The sequence below is a fragment of the Protopterus annectens genome, chromosome 3.part0 (assembly GCF_019279795.1).
Source record: "Protopterus annectens isolate FY-2018-M chromosome 3.part0, PAN1.0, whole genome shotgun sequence".
NCBI classification, from domain to species: domain Eukaryota; kingdom Metazoa; phylum Chordata; order Ceratodontiformes; family Protopteridae; genus Protopterus; species Protopterus annectens.
In genome coordinates this window covers 1020289255-1020311405 of record NC_056731.1, presented here as the reverse complement: position 1 = coordinate 1020311405, position 22151 = coordinate 1020289255, and positions in this window count along the sequence as shown.

Genomic DNA, 22151 nt, shown 5'->3' with positions numbered 1-22151 from the left:
CTATGTCAAGCAAAGTTCTTTATTAGCACTCTTCAAGAAAAATCTTGATGAGTGGATGGGAAATAGGAAATACACCCTGGGGATCACTTCTGTGTCTCTCTTCGACAGTGGCACAGGAAAATAACTTTCTTGGGTGGCGTAAGCTATGGAACCTTGCTGGCTAGGCTTACATAGGCCCTTGGGCTGATAGCCTAGTACCTACCTATGAACCTATGAACCTATGTCCTCAGGAAGGTCATCAAGGACATGCATGATGACAACACTATCATCCTGTGGAACTTGATAAGACTAAGGCATTTGGCACAAATTGACACTGAGGTATTGACTCAGCACTGTCAGAAGGGGTCAAAAACACCTATATCACCAAGTAGGTAGACCACTGGATCACATATGTGGCATCTAGATATGTTGAAATGTGTGAAATGACCTATATCTTGAATCCACTGATCAGGTCCATACATCAGGACTGTCTGCTAGGACCTTTCCTGTCCATTATAAGTCACAGAGATCAAGAATTACATACATATCCTGTGTCCAAACAGCTGTCTGGTGGACTACAGATTGTGGGAATTCATTGGTTCCAGCTGTGATATTAGTATACAACAGACAGTATCAACACATACCAAAGATTGCTACCACAGCCTTGACAACACATGAGATGAAACAAAATAATGGAGGGATTTGTTTCATTATGAAAACAAACAAATGCACAACCCAGTGATAATGTACATATCACAACTCTGTAAGCAGAACAAGTGGTATGTGAGATGTGTCCTGGTGTAGATGGTATGTGGAACATCTCCCAGCATGTGTCCACAGTGGTGACTACTCCCTTGTATGTAACACAACTCCGGAGTATGTGAAGGACATCCACATCGAAGGCCATAATATTTCCATAGTTCACAACCTTCATCACACCAGTAACTGAGTACAATGCACTCTTCTTCATATACCTCCCTACACATCTTTCAGTGATGTGTAATTGAAGTGTATCATCTTTTCCACAATGAGCTCTCACACATCTTATTAGCCATACCTAGGTATTTTTTGTTGCATAAACATTACTGTCTAATGGTGCGGAAACCCTATCAAGGTGTTATACCAGATGCATGTGTGATTCCTCTTACAGTGACACACACAGTACATACATTCATGACCATATGGATTGTGCCATATATATATATGACATGCACATCAGTCAACTAGCCTGGAGTTATCATAATGTCACATACAGGTATAGTAGTGTCCCACCTACAGCAAATGTCACGGTGTCTATACAGTGTGCTTGATTACCCTCACAGATTGCTGACATGCCATTATAGTTCTATAAGTGTGTTTATGCAGAACCATCTATGATCACTCAGAATCAGATACGTTATGTCAGATACATAGGATTTCTGGTGGTATTACTCTGATATTGTCCGTGATTGTCTATGCTTCTGTTTACTTCTCTCCATGAGCCTGTAACTGTGTCCTACTTGTTCGAGACCTCTGCTGACATTACAGTCATATTCAAGCAAATCAGTTTGCACAGCTTCACACTATTCACCTAACGCCGATTGTATATAAGATCCCTGATAGATATCCTCTCCATTGTTCATGTCGAGATGCTTTTATCACAAAGTCATCTCCTCCGTTGTTATGTCACCTTGTCTGACAGTCACAATATATACATTTTCACTGTGTAGTCCATACTATACCAAGTCAATATGTGATGAGTGTTCCTGGCACAACTGTTTTCCATTTACATGCCGTCATCTGCTGTACAATACAATTGTTTCATCTGTCCTCTTTCCCTGTGCCCATTCCTACAAATCATCTGCGTCCCTGTTCAATATACACACTCCTCTGACTGTTTATTTTAAATGCCATACCATGTACCGTTACAGATCATTTACACAACTTTTGTTCAGAAGGTCTGAAATGAGATTCCACAATACTCTGCACTGTATACACTGTTCAATAATGTGTTTGGACCCTACAAATTTCTATATTATTAACCCTGGTAATCATTGTGGCATAACTCGCAATCCTACAGACATAGTTTGCCTGTAGGTAAATAGGTCCACATATCTACTGCTGTCTGTGTTGCTTTATGCACTTTCCTGGCTGGTAGCCTTGTTGCTAGCCAAGAAGTTGCACTTGTTTAGGTTTAAATATGGTGCAAATCCTGAATATGTAATTAGCACTCCTGCTCACTGTGCAAACATGTAATCTCCAACTAGGCTTTGTGCGAAGCCGACATGGGAGTTTATTAAATCGAACAGCGAGTCTTATGCATTACAGCTACCATAGCAATACAGTACAGTCTCAGCCCCTCTACTGTCCTTTGATACACCTCGTGACTTCCACCTACTGAAAACTTTATATAAACTGCTCATCAGCCACATAGACAGATGCATTTATGCAACCCCCCCCAAAAAAAAATGCATCCTTGATGTTAAAGTGAAGAAAAGTATAACATTCTGTTTTCATACTTACAAAAAGATAGCTAAGGCAAGGTATACAAACAAGGGCAATTATAAGTATTACATAATGAAAATTATTTTTGCATCATTTGTAGATACAGTATAAGTCAAATTAGTCAATGTTGTCCTTTAAAAATTTGTCTGCAAAAAAGCATTTTTCTTTAAATCAAACTTGCCAATAATAACAATATCTGCTGTAATGTCCAAACTGGTTATCTGGGTTTGGTTAAAGTACTGTTACACCACAAAGTGAATCTTTCTAAAACCTTAAACTTTAGCCCTGCTCATACTTTCTGCACTCTGGTACTGGCACTTCTAGTCGTGGCAACACCTATTAAGGCATGAGGCTGTACTTCATGCTGGTGTGGTAATGAGATGAAAATTATGGTCTACCTTCTGAAGTAGTCATATCTGGAAAAGATCAAGGCATGCACTAAAGGCAGAAATTAGAAAAAAATTCAAATTTTGCAGGAGTTGGTTGAGCAACCGGAGACCCTCATAGGATTCACATAGTCCAAGCAGGAGTGCTGTCATAGGTATACAGGTACAATGACTTAAAGAAGCATGAGGTAGACCACGAAGAAGCAAGAAGGCCAGTGCTCTATAGGAAATATATATATATATATATATATATATATATATATATATATATATATGTATATAGATGTTCTTATTTGGAATGCGGTCATTCCAGGTGATGCCTAGAATCCTTCTGAGGCAGCATAGGTGAAACATGTTGAGTCTGCATTCTTGGCAGGAGTACAGTGTCCATGTTTCACTACCACAGAGCAGCATGCTGAGCACACATGCTTGGTACATCTTCATCTTAGCGCTGATGGTCAGTTTGGAATTATCAGAAAAAAAGCAGACTTCACAACGTTGAATGAATTTAATAAGAAAAAAAAACAAAGCTTTCGGATAATAAATCCTTCTTTAGTGTTCATAAAAGTTCACAGGAACAATGGTCCTTTTATATAATAAAAGTCTCATCACATGACACAGCCTAAGCCTATCACAAAACATCACTTAAAAATGTTATTGCACAGCTACTTGCAATACTTCTTATGTGATTTATTTGGCTACCTGTCAACAGTGTTTATGTTTTTATGTTGGGAAATCTACAAGAAGGTTACATGATAGAATCATAGAACATAGTTCACATATATGTACAAGGGTTGTTACCAATTCCCTGGCCCAATATATACAGCAAACTAATGACTCTCATCAATTTTTCTTTCAAGTCATGGACATTTTATCCCCGAGAATTAGACGTGGTGATTTGGTTAATAAATTAGATACAAAGGAATATGAGTGGATCATTCGGTCACAGGCTGATGTTTACCCTGGCCTAAATAAGCAAGTAACATTAAAACCAGTTTTAAAAACTAAACAGCAACAAATACAGTAGAGAGTTAGGGATGCTCTATTGTTATTGTGATATTCTTTATCATTTATTCAAATTGTGTTTGTTTTAATTTAAAAAAAAATTAAGTGATGTTTTGTGATAGATTTGGGCTGTGTTATGTGATGAGACTTTTATTATATAAAAGGACTATTGTTCCTGTGAACTTTTATGAATACTGAAGAAGGATTTGCTATCAGAAATCTTTGTTTTATTTTCTTATTAAATTCATTCAATGTTGCAGAGTCTGCTTTTTTCTGCTATTTGGACTATTGTTTCATACTCCACTTTGTCACTTTGTTCACCTTTTTTGTACAGTTTGGAATTATGCCAGACCCTTGCTGTTAAACGTGCCATTGATCTTGATGCCTTACCAAATCAAGTTGTTCAGCTAGTTGTCCAGGGAGAGATTGCTGGTGATGGTGGAGCCCAGAGAAGTGACATCCTTCACCACCTTGAGAGTGAGATCACTGATGAAGATGTGAGGGGGTGCTGCTGACATCCTGTCTCATGACGTTTTTCTTCTTGAGGTTGATTGTGAGGCCAAAATCTCTGCACCAGTGAAGCAACCTATGAGGCACTGTAGTGCTTCCTCAGTGTGAGCAGTCAGGGCGGCATCATCTGCAAACAGTATCTCTCTGATCAGTACTGTCCACACCTTGGTTTTTGCTTGAAGGTGTGCAAGGATGAAAAAATTACAAACACTTCTGGTGTAGAGGTATACATCTTTGGACTCATTAAAGGCATGGGACAGTAGCAGAGAGAAAAATATGCAGAAGAGTGTTAAAGCAAGTACACACCTTTGCTTCACTCTGTTTCTGATTGAAAATGGGTCTGATGAGGAGCCATCATATTGTGTGATGCCTTTCATGTCCTCATGAAAAGATGTAATCATCTTAGGAGTTTAGGGGGACATCCAATCTTCTGTAGCAGGATGAAGATGCCTTTGCTGCTATCCAAGTCAAATGCCTTAGGTAGATCAATGAAGGTGATGTACAATGGTAGTTAGATCAATGAAGGCGATGTACAATGGTAGTTAGATCAATGAAGGCAATGTACAATGGTAGTTAGATCAATGAAGGTGATGTACAATGGTAGTTAGATCAATGAAGGTGATGTACAATGGTTTCCTTTGCTCGCAGCACTTTTCTTGCAGCTGCCTTAGTGATCAGATCATGTCAATTGTGGACCTTCCCAAAATAAATCCACACTGCACCTCAGGGTAAACACATTCCATGAGTGATTTCACCCTGTTCTGAACTATGTGGGTGAAGGCTTTTCCAACAATGCTGTGGAGGAATATCCCATGGTAGTTGTTACAGTCAGTTCAGTCTCCTTTTTCTTGTGGAATGTGTTGATGTTAGCATCATGCATATCCTGGGGACTGTTCCTTCCTGCCGAAATTGCAACAGGAGCTCACACAGGTGGTCATGAAGAGCACACTTCTTGCCAACCTCTGGGGGAATGCCATCCTTTCCTGGAGCTTTACCACAGGCAAGGGAATCAATGGCTTTGTTAAGCTCCTCTACACAGGGTGGATTGTCAAGCTCTTCCATAATAGGAAGGGGAGTTATGTTTTCAACTGCTGTGTCAGTGACAATAGTCTCCTTTGTGTAGAGTTCCTCTGCTCATCTCTCCATCTGTTTGCCTTTGTCTGAAATGACTTCACCTGAGGCAGACTTTTGGGGTGTAATCTTGGCTTTACTGGAGCCAAAGGCTTTTTCCTTATACCCTCATACATGGCACGAATGTTGCCAAAGTCGCAGCAAGTTGGTTTCTGTGAAAGAGGTTCAGCCAGTAGTCACTGGCACATTGTCAAATGATCCACTCGTTGTTGTTTCTGGCCTTTCTAAATGCAGCTAGAGTCACCTTTGAAGGCTCCCTCTTGTAGTTGACTAGGGTAGCTCACTTGGATGTGAGTGCTGGTTCAATTTCAATGATTCCTCCTTCAAACCAATCTGGATTCTGCCTCTCTCTTTTACCAAAGATATCCATGGAGGAGTTGTAAATGGTGTCATGGTTGTGGTTCCACCTCACTTCAACACTGCTTTGTGGGCAGTTCTTGAGGGCCTTTATAATACTAGAGGCAAAGCACTCATGCAGGTTTGGCATTGATGTCCTGGCAGTGTTGATACGAGGGCATGCTTTCTACTTTGAGTGGTAGATTCATTTGGGTTGGAGACACATCTTGATGTCAACCAAGGAATGATCGGTGTCAAAGTCACCACTGTGTTAGTTATGGGTGACAAGGACAGAGTTCAGCAAGCATCTTCTAGTGATGACAAGTTGCAACTAATGCCAGTGATGAGACCTCAGATGTTGCCAGGATACTCTGTGGTTAGGCTTGGTGACAAAGAATGTGTTAGCCATGCAAAGGCTGTAGTAAGAACATAACTCTAGCAATCTGTGCTCATTTTCACTCAGTTTGCCAAAACCAAACTGTTCAATGCTGCTGGGCCAGGAATCATGTTCAGCTCCATCAAGAAAGATGAAGTCTCCAAGCACAAACTGATGTTCTATGGTAGGTTTCCCTCTGATAGTGGTCTTAAACTCCATGTAAAACTCATCTTTTGGCTCAGCTGAGGAGCAGAGTGTGGGAGCATATATGCTCAGGATGGCCACTGGACCTGAAGATGTTGAGAGATGGAGAGGCAGGACTCAAGCCATGCCTTTTGATGGTGGTTTACTTGAGGACAGCAGGGAATTTCTTACTGCAAATCCAACACCGCATAATTGCTGCTCCTCCATTTCCTTCCCATGTCAAATGAACATTTAGTCCTGCTCTCTGAAGCTACCATTTGCTGGAAGTCTAGTCTCCTGCAATGTAGCAATATCAATGCAGAGGCTCTTGAGTTCATGTTCTATGATGGCTGTTTTCCTGGTATCGTCAACCTGATGAAGATCATCAGATAGGCCAGGGCATTGTGTCCTGACAATCCAACTTGCCAGTCACAGTTTTGGTAGAATGCTTTTCTTTTTTCATTTCCTGGGGCGACATTTTACAGTTTTCTTTTCAATATTTAACTTAGCTGCAAAGTACCCATTGAAGCAGGCATCTTACTAGCTGGGGCTGCCAGCGTGAGGTGGGTGATAGCTGACCAGTGGGACTACAATGGTCCCTCCCACCATCTAAGACAGCCTGTAGTGTCTGAGCTTACAGCAATCACTCTGGACTTGTAACTCATAACTCTTGTCTCCCGTGTTGTTTCTGATGCTGTGAGCAGTGGCACTGAAGTGAACACTCTTGGACGCAAAAGCCTGGGTATAGTATATGGAGATCCAATGATGCCCAGTTGACAGGATCCCCCTCTTGGCCTCCATGACGTGATCCAAAGGAATGCAGAGCAATATGTTTGGCATCAGCTTGGCTGCAGGAGCTGCTGGAAGGAAGTCAGTAATTGATCAAACAGCTGCCTCAATGGATCCACTCTGGATTTTCTGCCTGGGTTTACTCCCATAGCCTTTTCTTCTCCCGAAGATAGCCACAAGGAAGCAGAACCATCATCCAGTGGCCATACTGTGGATTTGGAGTCAAAGTTTGCCTTCTTCTAGATGAACCGCCTGCTAGGCTAACAAGCTCCATCTGCCTGTGTTTGGAGTTAGAGTTCACCTTCTTCTTGGCTGACTGTCAACCAAAGCCGTGGTGGTGTAGTGATTGCTGCAGGAATACTGTCTGGTTTACTAGACAGGAGATCCTTGTATATGGCCTCTCCTGCACTCTTGTGCCCACAGCACTACCTTCTCATGGGGCCCCCTGTTTTTCCACAGAGCCTGCTACAGAAAGCATAACATGCCCATATACAGAAGTACATCAGCATAGAAGTATGTGTTGCTTTTGAGCTAACAATAACTGCCTGTACAAAGAGAAATGTAAGATATGCATTGATAAACAAATGATTCTGCATATACATATCTAAAAACACAGGTATACATCTGCATAACTACTGTAACAACTAGTTTTCCATCTGATTAGCAGAAACAAATGCTTGAATTTCTATACTTTCATTTATTATTACATTAACTTATGTACAACTTAAATTACATTCAGACATGTTTTAATATATGTGAAATTATCAACAAATGTGTTAGGTAAATGAAATTCCTTCTTTTCAGAATTGTAACTGCACATACATTGTTGCTTAAGTCATTCTGATACCAAACCCTAGTCAGACTGGAGGTTAGGGGAAAGGTGGAGGGAGGTACTGCATTATGAAGTAAAAGCCCAGCATATACTTCACTGAGAAATAAGGACTATTATTAGCTCTTCTTGCATTTCTAATTCATCAACTTATGTGCTTAGAATCGATCTAGAAGAAGGCTATCAAACAAGCACTTTTGAGCAGCTTAGGTAATGGGAACTTCCATATCTTGCATCATTGTTCTGTGTGTCTGCAGATTCATGCCAAATCATATTCAGAGACTGCTACATGCAAAGCATTAACTATTTCAAGAAAACTTTCCATCAAAGCTATCTACTTTTGTTTATTAATGAAAGTAAATGCAAGGCTAGCAAATCATGAGAATTCAAATTGAATATATTATTATATGTTTAAGCAAATGCATGGTTAAACAAATAAAGCAATGGATGCACTTGCTTAGAAATAATAATGACATACTTAAATGTAAATGGTAAAAATGTGAAATATAGATGACCAAGAATTGTCTCATGTTCTCTCATTACAGCTGTGGTAGTGAATTCATATAAAAGGAGACAGCAGAAGCGACAACTATAGAGGCTAACCAAGTCATCCAGTAAGCTTGAATAAATTAGTGGATGCTAATTTTGTGTTTACCTGATTTCTATATCTATCTATCTATCTATCTATCTATCTATCTATCTATCTATCTATCTATCTATCTATCTATCTATCTTTCTATCTATATCTATCTATCTCTCTGTCTATCTATCTATCTATCTATCTATCTATCTATCTATCTTTCTATCTATCTATATCTGTCTATCTCTCTGTCTATCTATCTATCTATCTATCTATCTATCTATCTATCTATCTATCTATCTATCTGTCTATCTACTTGTCCATTTATCTATCTAGCTGTGGAAATAATAGCAAACCATGCAGAATTATCTGAAGCAATACAATGCATTAAGTACATTAATTACTGCAAGCAAGGGAGAGACAGATATCTGTGTATAACTGCAATACATCTTTAACTGATTTTATTACTGTATTTAATGAATGTACTGATACATAATAGTAAATAGTAAATGAAGTAATAGATTGCACTCACTGCATTAGTGCAAGCAAGAATGTGTCAGATTTCAATATGCAAGTGAAGGAAAAAAGTCTATAAGCACATTACTGAAAGATATTTGTAATGGAAGGAATACACTCCATTTTGTGTATTACTGCAATCAAGACTGATATTAGTGCAGTATTTAGTTTATAATTTGTAACTATTTAAGCAGTTGATATTAATGCAGTATTTCAAAGTAATGTGTTTCAAGGGATACGCTAGACAATCTTGATGTACTGAAATGTCGAAATTCAGAAATTTAAGACCAAATAGTGGAAAGTGCAGTTAACCAAAACTACACTATGCCAAATCGCCAAATGTCGAATCTGCTGCTGTCGCGTTTGTGATGCGTGGTGCTGTTTGTGGATTTATCTGGGGTTTCAGGTAAGTGCTGTGTGTTTGAGGATTATGGGTAGGAATTTTAGTGTGTGTGAGTGTGTGCGGTGGTGTTCTTTGTGTGTTTGTGTGTTTAGTGTGACCTCGGAGTTAGAATATATAAGTGGGGGGTGCAGGGGGGGTTTGTCTCCCTGCTTATAGGTAGGTTAAGTGTGTTTGTGTGTGTTGTTATGTTTTTTTAGTTAGGTAGGTGTATGTATGTGTGTGATTATGTCCTAGTTTGTGTGTGTGTGTGAATAGTCGCGATTGTAGTATTCGTGATTGTGTGTTTTCGTGTATCTGGTTTTTCGACTATTCAGTCTCGAAATACTGAAATTCAACATTTCAGTATTTCGAGATTGTATAGTGAATCCGTTTCAAGAAAAAGAGTTGATCATTATGTCTGTGCAATAGACTGCAATATGTAGAACCCCTCCATCACTTGTCCTGGCAAGTAACATAAGCACGTCCCATAACATTTGAAACCGAAAGTGTATATAAACACTCCATGATTCCAATGTTTGCATTAGCACATCCTATAGACTATGAAATAAAAGCACAAATGCAGATGGCAAATATCCTGTTTTACATCAATAAAGATGTATTTATTTGTTTATTTGACATTTGTTATCTGGGAAAATCTGTCTGGGTTAGGAACCCATTTTCAGCGGAGGCCTGGGGTGAAAAGCTCCACAAATTAAAAACATTAACAAAAAGAAAAAGTACAGAGCTAATTATGTTTTCATGTGGGAGTGTAGCTTACAACAAGTTTCAAGGTAGTCCTAATGACATACAGACAGTTCTTATACAGTCACAGTAATCTTAGCAAACAAAAAATACAGAGATATAAGTTGATACATTTAGTTTATCTATTACAATCTTTTTAGGTAGAATGTCGGTGTACATAGTGATAGCTTATATAGTTTGTTGTCAACTGTAAAGACTGTTAGGTGAACTGCAGGTATGCTTTTAGAAAAGGAGGTTAAAAAAGTTACTTAGTTAATGTACAGCAGTAATTCTAGCAGTGAACTGACAGTGAGAAATGGTGAACTTAGTATTTGTAGTAATGTAATGTAAGAATTTTTTTTCAGTAAGAAATGTTAAATAAAATCAATTACATTTAAATTTAATACTCTGCAACTTGATGTGTGATTTTATTAAGTGTATTTTCCATTTTGTCTCTCCACACATATTCTTTCTGTTTTTGTTATTTTATTTATACATTCCTTTATCCTTTATTAGCTTTTATGTTTTTTTTTACTACAGCTGTAAAATCCTTTAGAACAACCAAGGCAAATATTTCCGAGGTTAGGCAGTTCTCACCCTCTGCCCACCCTGGGACATCCTCATAGGGTCAAGGTCATGAAACCAGTCCTGCAGGGAACCTGGTATATGGCAGCCTGTATAGCCTCACAAAATGGAGGCTTCAGAATATAGTTGAGGATATAATGGAAGAGGGAGTTGTCTGTAGGATTCAGCCAGTTGAGGCTTTGCTGAAACATGTAAAAAGATGCTTTCCCAGCTCGTGCTAACCACACCTCCACAGGCCACGACCCCCTCAACTTCGGGGTCCTTCATTGCCTGACAATCTGACATTGGAAATGATTGAGGCTCTGTGGAATGGAACTCTTATAGGTGCTTCAGCCCTCCCCCCATTCTTTCACTTATATATCCTCTTACCTATTTCTCAGCCACACTACTTTCTCATGATCCAGATCCCAAACTCACATAACCTGACCATTCTCATACCACCACTTCTCACCTAAACTATTCTTACCTCATATAATCACACTTGAATAACTGTTTGCTATCAACCTCAGATTCTCAACTCTGTCAATTATTTCATTTTATTTCATTATTTTTCTTTTTTATGTAGCACATATATATCCCACCATATATATTTCATTTTTGGGTGTATGCTGCAAATTCTTGCTGTTTATCTACTCACTGTATGTTGCTATTGTTTCTTACACAAAGTGCTTGTCTATGTTATTATGTCTGTAAAAACTCCTTAATTGTTTTATTTTTTGCCACCTTTATCTCCTACATTGTCAATTATATTTCTGTAATTAATTCAGTTCTGTAATGTCATGCTTATTGGAGCTTTTCTCCCCAGGCCTCCACTGAAAATGGGCTCATTCTAGCCCAGTGGACTTTCCTGGTAAACAAATGCAAATAAATAGATAAAATACTAAATAAATAAAACATTTAAAAAATGGGGGGGGTCTATCCTACAACAAAAATATTGTGCCGCTCCTCTCCCACCTCCTGTAGCACAACCTTTTTGATGTTTTCCTCTTATGTATTCCCCTCTTTGTTATGCCTCCCCTTTTTTCAAACTTTCCAATCTCCCCTTTCTATTCTTTAATGAAACTATCAGGGTACACACAAAAATATACCCCTTTATAAAATATATTAAACCCTTTTATTTTTTGAAAATATTGGTAATAAAAGCTATGCATTTGCAGTTTGCCTCAGGCATTTTAAATGTGACATTGGATTGCTACATCCATCCCTAATATCAGAATATATCCAAAATACTACAAAGTAATACAAGAGTTAATTTTTTTTCACATAGCCCCTCTCATCTGCTTAATCCATGACTTTAGATAGTTTACACTTTTTATGTAAGTGGGCGTTTTCTTCCAAATACCTTCACTTTTCATTATTTATCACAAATGCACTGTGCTTAGTTAATTTATATATAAGCAGAGTGGCTCTTCTCGCACATCACCACAACCTATTTGAGAACTAATGGACTATGAACTCCACCCTTATTTTTGAGGTCATCAAGCATAAATCTTTTATTATTTGTGTTTATTATTCATAAGTAATAACTGTATTGTTTGTGTTATAAACTCATTCAACTTTTATAACTATACTTTATGATACACTTTATACTTCTGGCAAGATTAATATAATTTTAAACCTGTTATCGTTTGGAATAAAGGAAATTTGTGAAGAAGCAAGTGCTCTCGTGGTGTATCCTGTTTAGTTACCTTTTGTAATTGTGTATAATTTTAAACCTGGAAGATTGTTGAGAACTTCTGCTGGACATTAAAATTCTCTTGAAAGAGTATTGAATCACACCTACAAATCATCTAGTAACTCAGTGTGGGTCATTAATAGTGCATGTTGAGAACAGCATATAAAGATAGTGCCATGCAAGTTGTATTTGCAAAGTTCCTCTTTTCTGCAATGTCTGTGACTTTGAGTTTTATATTATAGGGTCATAGGTTCCTACTAGGTCCAAGGCTAGCTTTGCATCTCAAATCTCTGATAAAGTTATTGTTTTATTTATGTACAGTTGTTAACCAGATAAGGTGCTGGTGTGCGGATCTTTATCAACCATGGTACAATGTTCTGCAGGTTGTAGGACTGTAAAAAAAAATCACATTGCAGTACTGTCCAGAGATTGAATAATCAACGTGCTTTTTAATTCCCATTGCAAGACTGAGCACACCGTCGGGCTATTCATTCCAAGATTGTGGGAGACAGGCATCCCTGGGCTAGGCAAAGTTAAGTCTTTATGATCATGCCAGCCAAACTTTCAAGTTTTATGATTCTGAGCACCACCACTGTATTGAATTGGACTTTTAGGTAGGTAGTTGGAATCCTTAATTTATATAAACGTAATGACAAATAAAGCTGAGGGGCTAGCAGTCCAACTGTTCCACTGCTGCATTGACACCAAATAAGGACCAGTCCATTACATTAAGAGCTACACTTTCTTTCTTATATACTTGGAGTAAAAACAACTGACTGTCAGATTAGCCATATTTTGAATGATACTAAACACTTGGTTTCTGTGTTTGTGGTGTAATGACAAGTCTCGTGCTTGTTATTTTTTAATTCAGTTTTCATCGTATTTGCATATATGCCAGCTTTTTTTATTGTCACTTTATTGCCTTTTTCACTATAGTATTACTTTCCATAGCTTTCCTTCTCTTGATTTACCAGTCAAAGGACTTCTTCAAGTTATTTTTATTGTGGAGTTAAGAGTACTGTACTATGTGTTTGTAATCCTATGGCATATGCGAGCTCACTGTTATTAGATATGTCTCTGCAATTAGAGAAATTAGCTTAAATTCAAGCATTTTATAGCTGCAGACCAAAAGTAATGTACACAACTGACTAATGTAATTGCAGCATCAAGTGTTTCCAGATAACTACACAGGGTGACTGATACTTCATAGCGCTTGTCTACTTTATATCTAACTGCAAGATAGCAAACAGTTGTGAAATACAGAGAAGAAAAGGTTACGATGAAGTCCATTTTCTTAATTTGTGGGCAGAAATGCCGAAGCATAGTACTAAACATTTGTGACATGGCTTGAAATTGATCTTTGTTTTGAACAGGATTAGGAGCCACTTTTTCTTGGGTAAATGTAAAGAAAAAATGTACATCCTGTCTTTACTTCATGATTCAAATGAACTCCAGTTCTTGCACCTAAATTCTAACTGAAGTACCATTAGGTCGCCTCTTTAGAAATATGTTGGGAACTAAATAAATAGACGTTTGTGGGAGCATCATATTAGCAAAGCCATTATAATAGCAAGCTTACTGTTATGGAAAGGATCTGGCATGGACATTTAGGTTATACCTGTGAGATCATTTGTTATTCATGCATAGTCAAAATGCAAAGACATCTAAGGTTACTATTAAGTCAAGTCTACTATTATACTTAACTTAGACATTTGAAGATTTAATTCATTATCATGGAAGGACTGTCTGTTCTCCATCATACCAGATATCTGTGTTGGTAAAGTGAATGTCATTGTCCAAAGACGTGGTAGAAAATGCGCTACTAAACTGGGGTGCATGGAGTGCGATTGTTTAGTGGTGAAACTAAAGAAAATTGCAATAAACAATTTCCATGATGCACTGTTTGTGTGAAGGGTGCACTTGCATGGTTTGTTGACAAGTATTTCTCAGTGCTGCTTACACAAGCATTCATATAATGATATAATGATAGGCAACTGCTTGTGTGACATGCTGTATGTGTTTAGTTATTCATATTGCTTCTTCCTGTTTGTCTACCGGTATGACACTATAATATTTCTTTCATCTATATCTATCTATCTATCTATCTATCTATCTATCTATCTATCTATCTATCTATCTATTTATTTATTTATATATGTATATAGATATTTTGTGCAGCTCAGCCATATCCTGTGTGGAACTTAAACATTTATCTAGGGTTTGATGTAGGGGGGGAATTTAATAAAGCCTACACAGTGTTTTTTTACCACATAGGCATCATTCCGCGCTGCTTACAGGAAAGTAAGCACGTTTTAGATTCAGTAAGCACTGCTGAGCAGTGCACATGCACACACCAGCACGGGAAGTTCCATGCCATACAAATCACAATAAGCAGGTGAATCTCATGCAAATGAGCCAGGTAGAGCAATCCAACAAGCAGATAGACAGTTCTTCAGACCCTGTGCCAGTGTCTGTAGTGTACATGGAAAAATTCCATGTACAGTAGTGTAGACAGATAAAAGGGCTGTGAAATATAGATATATGGATAGAAATGGCATATCACATACAGATATGAGTGAAACTATTCCACTGTGTGTCTGAGAAATTAAAGGAAATAAGTTAAATTATTTTTTTTTTTAATAATCTTGGCATGTTTGCGTGGCATGGCACAGTGAGCAAACATGCTTAAAAAAATTTGAAAAAAACAAACGAATATTATGTGACAGAAATGTATTACAGAATCTTGCATGGACTATCTACAATGGTGCATTGGTGCTGTTAGTAATGTGGTAGGGCTATAAAGCATGTAGTTTCCAGGGAGTGCACACTGATGCCTATGCAAATGAGGTGGAGTTACTGAATAGTATAAAGAGGTAATCATGTCCCCATATTCCCTTTGTGTAGGCAGAGAACCCTGTTGGTGTTTACAGAGGAGGTAGCTGACATCAGATGGCGGGTGTGTCAAATGACTTCTACACTTATTTCAGTTTTGAACAGCCAATGAAATATTAATTAGTTTTGATCCCTGTTTAACTTAAACTAGAGCCATTAAATGATGTTAATGATATACTAGGCAGGTGGAATGCATCATAGGTAGCCAATCACACAGTCAGCACCTACAGCAGAGCATTATAAAGTATGCATGCACCCTGCAATCTGATTTTTCCCCCATACTCTACACCATTAGAGTACAGGCTTGGGACTGTTAACTGAGAGAATGCTAGTGGCTGCTGCAAGTCTGCTACATCTATATGTGATAGATGCTGAAGTCAATGCTGCTGCTGGCAATAGGCCTAGACAGAGAAGAAGAGTGTTCAGGCCAAGGGTAACCTTCCAGGAGCTACATGAGCTGGAGAATGTAGACCGCTACAGGGTGGACAGGGGCATGCTACAAGAACTCACTGAGCTCTGCCGCCCTCAACTCAGACCCAGAGCCAACAGAGGGCAACCCATCCCAGTGGAAACAAAGGTATATGTAGCCCTTAGTATACCAACTACAGGTACATTCCAGAGAACAACTGGGGACATGATGGGTGTATCATGGGCATGAGCATCCAGTATACTCCACCAGTTCCTCACCCCTGAAGTAAGGGCCAGAAAAATAAAATACTTCTACTGTGTAGCACACTACCCTGAGGTATTGGATGCCCTAGATTGCACTTATGTACAAGTGACCAGGGTAGAATCTACATCAACCCCAAGGAGTACTACTCCATCAACTGTCAGGTCATGTGCAATGCCCAGGGGATTATCATGAATGTGTGTGCTGGCAGCCCTGGCAGTTATCATGACTCGCATATCTGGCATGCATCACAGCTCTACCAGATATTTGCTAGGGGGGGCATCCCACATGGCCATTCCCAGGGTGATGCTGCACACACACAAACTAGGAATGTCATAGAGCATGTGTTTTGGGCTTCTGAAGTCACGGTTTTGGTGCCTTGATATATCTGGTGGAGCCCTGCAGTACTCTCCAGCCACATGTGCAAATATGTTCAAACTATATGTCATGCAACACAATATGATCCTGTGGAAACAGCTACAGCAGGATCAGCAAAGGGAAGGGATACACGGCCTCACACCAGTGCCTAGGTCACCACAGCCACAGTCATAGGAGGACTCGGAGGAAGAACCCCCTGATGATGTCCCTGTAGGCAGGCGTAAGCATGCCCAGTATGCCCTGGCTTTGACTAAGACATAACTCATAGCACATTTGCTGCCAACCTAGGGCCCTAGGGACTGACATCTTACTCCTCCTCACATACATATATTAAAATTGTTGATGCAAGGCAACCCACACAACTGGTACCTATCAATATATAGGCTGTGTACTGCTTGCATCACACAGAGTCAGCCCTGAACTACAGTTCTGTCAACTGCTCCATTCGCAAGGTAAGGCTCTATCCTACACACTACGTGTAAGGATTACTGTAATATAGTATCATATGTATGGATCTGCTGCATTTATTCAAGGAAATGTAGTGGGATATGTGGACAGAAGTAATTCTACATGGTACTACAGATACCCAGTTCAATAGTATGTGTTCTCTAATAATCACTAGGCATCATGGTTGGAATATTCACTACATCATTCAAGGGAGATGTTAAACAGTGGGTTCACATGATATTTGGACTACAGTCTATCCCAACAGATCATGTGCTATCGTTCCACCACCCCAACACAGCACTGTTCTCATATAACTGCTTTAACACTAAGTCAGCAATGGTATATCAACAGACCAGGCAATCTCAGGGCTGTAACATAGAACTCAATCACACATTGTATGTCACAGGTAATGCAGCAATAACAATGTACATATTTATGCTGTTGCTTGTATGATGTATGACTCCACTCTGTGTGGCTCAGTGGACTAAGGAAGCTAGCATGGGTGATGGTGTTGATGGTCCTAATCTGGAAATAATCACATCTTTTGCACGTGAGGTATTATTATGTTGGTATTTTCACAGACTTTCAGTCTGTGTGTGGTGTAGCATTACAAGCCTCAGTCACATATTAAGTACTGCAGACAACTGGGGAATGCTGTGGACATTATGAGTGAAGTGCAGTACTGCAGAAACAGGGACAGATGTCATTGTCTGTAACACACAAAATCCCAGACTGGAGTACATGTAGGTGTGGCCTGGAGTCACTTTTTAAGTACTGACAGTCCCACTGGGCATGCCCATACACTAAGTTAAAATGAACGTAATTCTGTTGCTCCTTCATCAAAATGACCTGTTATATATTGCTATGTCTATACATACAGAAATATACGTATACATATCCATCTGTCACAATCTCTCACTCACATGCATAGTATATCTATCTCTATGTAGTGTCAAATAGATATATACCTATATATATATATATATATATATATATATATATATATATATATATATATATATATATATATATATATATATATAGCTATATATATTAAAATGATACATAGACTCTCCCCATATATCTATATATCACATTTACATATCATACACACACGCAGCTTTGTTGTCCTACATACCCTAATAATGGTGAGTAAATCTGCACTATCACACATCCATACTGCTGCTCAAAGGATCCAAACTAAGGGAGCAACAGTACATAATCCACTTACCTACAGACAGCTGTGCCTGCTGGATGTCACCACGTAGGCAGACACAGGTGAGCAGGTGGTGTATTGTACAATGCTGTCAACACACACATGGACAGGGCACATTTGTTCTGTCCACAGGTTTTCCTAAGGGCAAACAGCCACATATGGCCATACTGGTAACTGTACACACATAGCTAAGATAATAACAGTTATCTCACTGCTTGGATACTACATTCAAATAACAGTACTAAGCAATATCACTCTGCAGCCCTGTTCAACATAAGCCTAGTTTGTGTAATACACAAGTACTGTGCCTGCAGTCACATGTACTACAGACTTAACCTGTGGCATGTGCGACAAAGTACTTTGATCTATAGTGCATAAAACTACATAGGGCTACTTGGTGCATGCATATCTCCCTGCAAAACAACTGATATGCCCTCATGGGCTATCCACCTGCAGTGTTTATGTGCTTTTTGGCCCTGTAACTTGCTGCTGGCTTCCAAACTGCCCCCTTCTACAAGGCCTGATGATGTTATCCACCTTAAGACTACCAGCTGACAATATGTGATCAGACTTAAGCCATGGTGTGCACAAAAAATACTGTGAGCTATAGTGTGTAAGACTAGTTAGGCAGGGTTTTTAATGTCACTCCAGGCTACTTGGTGTGTGTGTATGTTCATATTGCATAAATATGATCACCTTGATAACTTAGATATAGGTAGAGTTTTGCAGTATTTTATTTGTAGCACAAAACCGCTTGACCACAACAAGGCCTACTGATGTTATCAAGCATAATATGTCCTAAACTAATAGTGCTATTAGACATGAGATGTGTTGTGTGCATCACATACTGCGATCAGTAGTTTGTACCATTACATAGGTAGGTGTTCTCGTCTACATACAGCCAACTTGCACTAATTGTGTGCCTTGGCATGTCCTGTACACAATAATTGGAAGTGGTTCTAGCCTCAATGTAACCATGTTTGTGTGTAAGCCTTTTAGAGACTTTTACATCATGTTATGGAACCATAGGACATTTGAACCTCACTAGCATAATGGCCATATAGCCCTCACAATCATAGACATCTTTATATCCATAGTTACATGATCAGCACATGTTGCCCAAGTCCAAAAGGGACACAGGCAGAAACCCTGTGTTGAGATGATGGTCACCCAGCCAGTGATACAGGTGGCATGTGCTGAGGTGTGTGTGCCATTATTCATGGTTTTGTTTCAAGGGTGTGTTTAAGTCTGCTAGACATATCTCTCCCACAAGCAAGTGGTACTAACATCACATACAAAGTTAATGTCCTTACAGTGAGTTATCAATCTACTATGTCTCCTACACATAGGCACCATATGCAATCAAGCAGGGTCACACATTGCCCTGTATGGAGGCACAGATCACCTCTGAGTAGTCTATATACCACAGGTGACAATGACACTCATTGCAGAAGATCCCTACTCAACAAATACTGAAGACGTGAAGTGTCCCTGTGAGGGACTATTTTGTTGTGTGCATTTGCCAGTACTGCTTGGAAAGGTACAGCAACAAATGACCATTGCACTCAGATATTGGCATGCTGAGGGAAGAGTGCTTGGAGGTTATGAGTACTGTCACCTACAGGTTACTGTGGCTTCAGCTATGCCATGTGTTTCCTGCCATACCACTGTAGAAGCATGGTGATCTGAGGCACATTAGGTGTAAATCTGAATGGCCAGGTCTGTGTGCCAAGTTCTTTCACCCCTGAGTATGTACATCACATGTGACTGTTGTGCTACTTACCAGGTACATAGGTCTAACTGATGGAGATGATACTACACGTATATATATTTGTATGGTGTTTATGGCCATTAGTATATCAACTGGCATTTGTTTGCAATGCCCTCTTGCAGGATAGTGATATGTCACAGAGACTTTATGAGTGCTCACAATTTGCAGGCATCATTGTTAGCACAGTCAGTCAGTAGTTACGTGTTTAGTGACTAAATGGATTCCAAGCAGTAGAGGACCCAGGACTGTGCCATGTTGCTACAGATCAGCTATTGGAGGCGGATATCCCTATATGTATGTATGCCATCAATGGGCCACTTAGTGACCCCTACAATGACAGTATCATGGAAGTTTAAGTGGGTGCTTTGTAAATGTTGCCTGAGAAGGAGATATAGTCAGATGGCTTGGCTCAGTATTGGGGTTTGTACGCCCTGATGCACCCTCACCCAGGTCCTTGGTGACTGCCTCAGAAATGTCCACCACCTACAACACATACAGACTGTGTACAGTCAGTTGTGTGTAGATGATCACATATATGGGTGCTGATCAGCTACTTGATGATTTCTCCCTACTGGCATACAGATATGGATACTTAGACAAAGAGGTGTATAGTTTTGTCTGTCAGTGGATGCACGACCTCTGTGCAGGGGTATAACAGTTGCCATTGTCCATTCAGCTGATGTGCAGTCAGTTGTGTCAGTATGATTGCAAGGGTTTCCCAATGGTATTAGCAATCCTTGTCAGATCACATGTGAGATGCAGCCTGGAAAGTTAACATGTGTAATACATGCTGTGTATCTTCCAGTGAGAGGCCAGGTACAAACTGCTCTATAAATATGGAAGTTATGGGTCAGGTTGTAGGAATGCCATGTGTCACATGTGGTGGGGACAAGGGAGTGTAGTTGACACAGACAGCGTGGGATTACAGGTTAGGTATGAGTACAGACCCATCATATGTCGCATCAAGACATATGATGTCACTGACAATCTGGGCCTGTTCATTGAGGTCACACATTTAACTACACTTTGTGTTGTGGTTCTCCTTTGTGTGGTTGGCTACTTTTGTCACTTACCATGTCTACACAACATTACAAAAGCGCTATGTGCTTCTTTTAGCTGAAGAGGTAGTGACTCCATGTTGGGGGGGGGCACCCTCACCCCAACTGTCACACAGCACTGTCCACCTGTTATTTTACAGCCTACTAATGAGAGTTGACCACCAGTCAGGTGTGCTAAACCTTGATCATCCTGCATCCCTCCAATCACATACAGCCGAGTTCATGCAGTTGTAATGCTGCTGACATAATGCATGGGTGTAGAGCTCTGCATACTTGCCTGTCCCATCTGAAGAGGGAGGTGAAGTCATGCTATGTCAACCATTACACAGGAGGTAGTAATTGGCTTTCTTGACATATATGTCTGTATTTTCTGCAAGGGGGGTATGTGCTGGTAGTTCTAAGGAGACTGATCTGTGGCCAGATCCCACCAGGAGGACTTCACATGGGGGGGTTGTACTGGTCACCCATATTGGTGCACACATGATGCAAATTGTTGGTTCCCTGTGTGTGGATATTATGGCATTGCTGCAGGGCATTGTAGGTAAAGGGTGTGGACCATCCTTTGGGCAAGTGAGCTGCATCACGACTAAGCAATACAATGTGTACATATTACACTACTCTAATGTATTTGTCTGTGCTCTATACAGATACTTTGCATGACTTTCTTCTTGCAACATGCTGGAAGTAAATACAGTACTTTCTTGCACAACTAGCATGTAGTGCCAAATGGTGTCCCCAGACCACTACGGTATAACACCTAGCACTAACACTGTCATACACCTACTGACATTGGACCACACACTGTTACTTTTGCTCAATGCCAGATTATACCTGCTGACTGTAACTGACAGAGCCATTGACTCTTACACTATGCAATGGATGTCAGACACATGTCTCATTCCACCAACCATGGCCTGACAAGGTGTATGACAATATTAGTCCAGCATGCCTTGCTGAATATGGTGTACATCATGTACAGAGTGTTATGTCAGCTGGTGGATAGACAAATGTCTGACAGTCATACTCTGGGAAGATAGTATTGAGAGACCTATGCTGCAATGATGCCAGTCACCAGTGGAGTTAACCATCCTCCATTTTTGGTGTGTCCCATCTACCTAGTCCCTCTTTGCAGTCACAGCCACTGTCAGTTACCTCTGAGTGAGTACATTAGCAGGTGATTGCATATTAAAGAGCTGTCACAGAATCCCACACAGAACCAACAGTTATCTGGG